Source organism: Octopus bimaculoides, chromosome 10 (assembly GCF_001194135.2).
Source record: "Octopus bimaculoides isolate UCB-OBI-ISO-001 chromosome 10, ASM119413v2, whole genome shotgun sequence".
Lineage (NCBI taxonomy): Eukaryota > Metazoa > Mollusca > Cephalopoda > Octopoda > Octopodidae > Octopus > Octopus bimaculoides.
The window spans coordinates 65,088,012-65,094,494 of NC_068990.1; the positions used below are offsets into that span (position 1 = coordinate 65,088,012).

At 36.4% G+C, this 6,483-nt stretch overlaps 1 protein-coding gene across 1 annotated transcript in view; it reads left to right on the forward strand.

Moving 5' to 3' along the window:
• Positions 1-321: 321 nt before the first annotated feature.
• LOC106879763 (carbamoyl-phosphate synthase [ammonia], mitochondrial) overlaps positions 322-6,483 on the forward strand; it is an 83,315-nt gene continuing 77,153 nt past the window's right edge. The window contains exon 1 of the mRNA XM_014929448.2: positions 322-478. The gene's annotated coding sequence lies outside the window, so the exon portion shown is untranslated. The remainder of the gene's footprint in view (positions 479-6,483) is intronic.

Here is a 6,483-nt window from a genome sequence, read left to right on the forward strand (position 1 = left end):
TTCACTTCACATTATTCCAGTCTGCTCCTATCAAATCAAATGAAAATGAGTACTAGTTATGTTCTGGTGTTGATTGAATGAAAACAGAAAGTAAATAGAGCACATGTTACCGGGCATATCCGTTTGCGAGTGACGGAAAACGTCTCAACTATTCCATCACCCTTGTGGCAATGATGAGAACGAATTCCATATAACGAGAGAAGTACTTCTCTCATAAATATTTATGTATGCACATTACTTTATTTAACTTTCGCGTTCCAAACACGCCAATTCAATCACAACGACGAAAATTTGCAACAGAAAGCGTGTCGCGCGTAACAGGCTCATTATTCAGGAGCAGGTAACTCTGAACGTTTGCTCAGTTCCATTATTATTAGGGGACTTCTCTGTCTCTCTCTCTCTCTCTACTGCTAATAGAAGAAACTGTTCTATTATTACATAATTATCTCATTCAGCATCGGTTATTTCTTTCTTTCAGGTGAGTCCATACATTTTATCTATAACATATTTGATCCTGCTTTGCTTTATCTTTTTTCGCGTTATCACTTCCGTATAGACAAAACTCCAAATTGATTTACAAATAAATGGTAAGGTATCGATGACTTTAGAGTCATATCAGTTTCACAATGTGTTCATATGATATTAAAAAGCGTTGAATCTGATTACGGCTATATTAAGCAAGAAAATTAAAACAGGGAAACGAAGTAACAATAATGACTGAACTAGAGTTAATTTACTTCAATTTGTTTACTACGCAAGCTAATCTGACGCAACACTGTAACGTTACACGGTTTTTTTTTTTTTAGTGCTTACACATTCGTTTTCCTTCTTAGATTTATGTATTTATTTGTATTGTGGGGGAGGGAGATTTTGCATTAAGAGGCAATGAAAGTGCATGTTATTATGTGCATGCTTGCTCATGTGCGTATCGCACCGTATTTGTAAGCATACTGCGAAAATATAGAAATAGTTACACAAATTAACACATTTCAATAATGCTTATCTATTTATTCAAATCTGACATATCACAACTTGCTACTCGCAGTTTAGCGTCATAGCTAATTACTTGTAACTTATCGTGACGTGAAAATCTGAACAGTATCAGTATAATAACTTTAAATATTTAATCAAAAGCCAAACTCTAATACATTTATTGAGTACATGAAACAAAAAGTTACTTTATCACGTTTGTAAACAAAGAAAATGCATCAATGATATTCTGCCGAATATCGATAACGGAAAACGTGCAGTAACAACTTGGGATGATTCAGCTTCCAATGAATTATAAATCTATTTATAGCATCGAATATCCTTTTTGATCTTTATCGTTCATACCCACACATATCCATTTATTTTTATAGCGTGTGCGTATGTAAATTAACATGGTTCGTACAGTGCTCAGTAGAGTGCAAAGAAAGATTGCCACGTGCACTAGATATTAGTAATAAATAAATATCTTACAGTATGGAATTGATATAGTTGCTACGCATTCGAACATATTTACTAATCGACCACATTTCTAACGTAACTATGTTTAGAGTAAATAATTCAAATAAATTTTATGCTCTGGAGAAATGGAATTTCTTCAAATGAATTATTTGTTTTATAAAGAGTTGTGTTAAATAATAAAGCTCGTTTAATAAATGTATGTTACAATGGTGTGACAACTCTTAAAAATTCTATGCAGTATACTTAACAATATGCTAAGCCGCACACAGAATTTATTCCACTATTTCAATGAATTATTTTTATTTGGCGACACAAAATGTGACTAGTTCGATCGTTTTCTCCTGTTTTATTGTATGTAGAATTGTGGCGCAGGTGTTATTTTGTAATATCGGAGATATCACACTACTACTACTACCACTACCAGCATCATCATCGCTACTACTTCTTTATTCAAAGTTAACAATACTGAGGAATCAATTGGTTTTTGTTTTTTCTCAACTAAGACGAAAAATGAGAATATGCTGTATACAATACTTCACCTCTTAAATCATTTTGTAATACTTATAGTTTTCTGCTGTTCGCAAGGTTGTTCTCACATCTGTCTTTCTATTCATCTTAAACTGATGAAAAGAATCAAACTGGTTGCAGGTTTGAATTTAATGTAGCATATGAAGGCTTTACTTTTTATCGACGAGTAAGCTAGAGATTACTCAATACGTGATGTAAAGTATAAGATTTATTTAAACTGAATTCCTATCTTGTGACTTCGAATTTCATGCCTGATAATCATTGCTCTGACATGAAACTTTAATAACAGGAATGGAATTCAGTTTCAATAAACTACGCCCTGCAGGCAGCGCTCTTACATATTTTCGGAAACCACTTAGTCTCTCAAAAATATGGAACGTTTTAATCTCTGCTACTCCACTAAGAACATTTCTGCACCGTCTAACGAGCTGTACAGAAAGTGGACTTAATAAGGCGATTGCGATGGAAAGCCTTCTAGTGCGACCTAACCACACCCTCCCTGGAGAACAACACATACGGGATTAAATCTACGACGTACCCACTCAGGATCAAGGACTTTGAGCCCTTCGAAGCAGACTTGCTGGGTATCATTCCTAGGCTAAAATTCCATAAGTCCTCTTGCTCTTTCCAATGTAAACTTTGTGTCGACATTAGACTACAAAAAAATTCTGACAGGTCCCTAATCTTTTCAGATAAGACTAAAAATGTATATAGGATAGACACCCATACTTATGACAGGCGGCCAGAAAACAATATTACACCAAACTATAGGTGTGCTTCCCCACACACATACAACATCAATAGTGAAGCTGAACAATTAGCCAACTTTATAGCAGATATGGTAGAGATTTTAGCAAAAAGGAATGCCTTTATTACTATCACAGACCATAAACCAAACTTTGCCTTGAGCTCCAAATGCCGCCTGATGAACCCAGCCAAATCCGAGATCAGTCTGGTGAGCAAACACATTCTGAGGAACATCAACAACAACATAAAGAGAACCACCAACCTCTCCCTATGATGTTGCACTAACAAAGTAATTCCATGGTTTAATACCAACAAGGGGAGAGGCAGAGCAAGGTTCACAGTTCGACAGTCAATTTTCACCCATCTATATCGAAAGGGTTACTGATCAAGACACTTTCTTCTGCTAGAGGCTTCACTGACATTAACGACAGGGACACAGATGTCATTATGCATGCCAGAAAAACAGTGCTGTTCAATAAAAGTCAGACCTGGGTCAAGCAATTCAACCCTGTGGGCTCTTTCAACGTAGTGATGGGGGCTTATGACAGCATTGGTGTATGTGACCTCATCAGGTTGTATATCCTCGATGCCCTAAAGATGAAATTCTCCTCTGTCCTCTTTGGCTTCTATAGAGATGATGCCCTGGCCATCTCTAGAGGAGCCAATGGGCACCCCTAGATAGGCTTAGGAAAGATCTGATTAGCACCCTTGACTATGGGACTGAAAATAATTATCAAGATCGATCTCACCACTCTGAACTTCTTAGATGTCATGTTTGATTTGGGCTCCGGTACATACAGCCCCTACTGAAAGCCAAATGAGAGGATGACGTATATCAACACAGCCTCCTGCAACTCACCCATCCAATATATTCAGAAACCTGGTGAAGGATGTCAGCAAGATGACCAGGAACCTTTCCTGTAGCCAAGAGATTTTTGACTCAGCAACATCCTATTATAACAAGGCACTAGCTGCTAGCAGGATTAGGAATCACATCTACATGCTGTGTCCTAACAGCCAGAGAAGGAAGCACTGCAGAAACATCATTTGGTTTGCACCCCACATCCTGCTCAATGTAAAAACGTGTGTAGGTAGAATATTCCTTAGGCTAGTACAGTGGTCCTCAACCTTTTTCAAAATTTTTGCTTTGTGGTCCCCTGGCCATTTTCGGGAAGCCTCACAGTCCCCAGCCTATTTTGGCAAGAATAAGAGATTAATCAAATGCAAAATTTTCGCAATTATACTACACTTAGTTTCAACTTACGATGAAAGTAAACAAACAAAGTTTGTTTTAGAAGCGTTGAAATGTATTGAAAGATACAGAAATTATTATTTTTTTTTAAATTCTCAAACGCATGATAATGCTAATAAATAGCATGATCAGGATAAATTATCCATACATTGCAGAAAAATACGTTACCGGCTAGTCATGAGACTAGTCATCTCTGTGATTATGCGTCAAGTGCTTTACCATTAAGCTATACTGCCCAGTAATGAATTCTTCTGCAATGAATGCACAAAACCTCAATAATACCATTAAATATAAATGTTAGATGTAAGCATAAAATAACAATAACGACACTAACAAGACACCAGATGTTGGCAAAGTCTATGAAGTGTGTGGGTAGAATATTCCTTAGGCTAGTACAGTGGTCCTTGACCTTTTTCAAAATTTTTGCTTTGCGGTCCCCAGCCTATTTTGGCAGGAATAAGAGATTAATCAAATGCAAAATGTTTGCGATTATACTACTATTAGGTTTAAGTAGTTGAATGCACAAAACCTCAATAATGCGATTAAATATAAATGTTAGATGTAAGCATAAAATAACAATAACAACACTAACATGACACCAGATGTTGGCAGAATGCTATGGAAAAATAAACATTTTGTTTCTTTTAAGTCTATGAAGTAGGGCCACAGTTAACTATACCAAACTTTAATTATTCATTAGTAACTTATGCTTTCAAACCCATTTTCACAAATATGTTCAGTGGCAAGTAAGGTCTGGTATAAGAAAGGGACCATCGGCATTGATATAGCGTTTAATTCTTTGTTTAGTTTTTCCGATTTTTTCCTTGATTCGCAAAAATATTTGCCGAAAACCAATAGAAGACAGGATATATTTTTTGATAGATGGATTAAAGAAAAATCATTAAACCTGTTCAAAAGAAGGATTAATGTGACTGCTGTATTTGCTTTAGTTTTACCAACTTGTCTATATTTGTCTGGGTTCTGGATAAAGCAACCCTCATATTGTGTGTAAAATCCAGTCTGTTTCGTTGTTTGCTTTTTATCGAGTGAAGAGCTGAAAACGCCAACTGCCGAAGCATCTGAGGAGCCTTCATGGAGTGGATGTAGAAGTTTTCAAATGTGTACTTAACTTCTGGCTCACCAAGATCCCGGATGAGCCAATATCTAGGTAGGAAACTCAAAAGAGGGCAGTAACATCGAACTCTATCCTTCACCAAAAGCCGCTCCGACAAAGGTGGAGAGTGGAAAGATGATCACAATGGTGGTGCTCCAGCGTGGCTACAGTCATTGGACTGAAACATATAAAAGAATAAAAGAATATATGTATATATCTGTATATGGCGGATGAGGCCGAGTTTCATAGTCCAATTCATTCAACTTCTGCAGGATCAACTGTGTGATGTGTGGCTGAGCGTTGTCATGGAGAAGAATTGGTCCTTTTCTATTGACTTATACTGGCTGTTGTTGTCGGAGTTTCTTATGCATTTCATCCATTTGCTGACAGTACTTCGCCATAATGGTTTCGCCTGAATCCAAAAAGCTGTGATGGATGAGACCGGCCGCAGACCACTAAACAGTCACCATGACCTTCATTTGGTGCAACTTTGGCTTCGGGAAGTGCCGTGGAGCTTCATTGGCATCCAACCACTGAGCTAAGCGTTGCCGGTTGGCATAAAGAATCCACTTTTCATCGCATGTTACAATCTGGTCAAGAAACGGGTCATTCTTGTTGCGAAAAAGAAGGGAGGACGACACTTCAAAATGGCGTTTTTTTTGGTTATCATTCAATTCGTGCAGCACCCATTTCACAAGTGTTTTTGTTTTTCCAGTCTCTTTCAAGTGGTTGTAAATTGTCGTATATGTTATGTCTAATTCAGAAGCAAGGTCTTGAACAGTTGTGTGTAGATTGGCTTCAACTAAGGCTGTTAGTTGATCGTTGTCAACATCCAATGGCTTACCACTATGCTTATTTGAAAAATATATATAACTTATTTAAGTTATATATATTTTTTCAAATATCTTTTCACTTAAGGTTATCCTGAAATAGGATTCCCAAATTTGTAATAATAATATAAATGATACTGTATACATTGCATTAGTAAAGTGTAAAATAGTGAATGTCCTGATAACCTGGAATACTTATTATTCTCTAAGATTTTAAATATATATGTGTATATGTATGTATGTGTATATATATATATATATATATATATATATATATACACATATATATACTAGCAGAGATACCCAGCATTGCCCGTGTTACATGCAGTTGAAAAATGAGACTTTTCTGTTATATTTTCTGTAAGGAAATTGGAATACCTATGATTCGAATTTCATCAAAATTGCACATGAGGGTTCGTTCCCTCTTTACACACCCTAAAAAAATTCTAATCATGAGACGTATCCCATACTATTGATCTTTATGCGCATATTCCAAAATTTCAGTTTTCTGGAACCTGTAAAAAAGATTTTGCTCCTGCAAAATGGAGCTCATGGTGGGAATG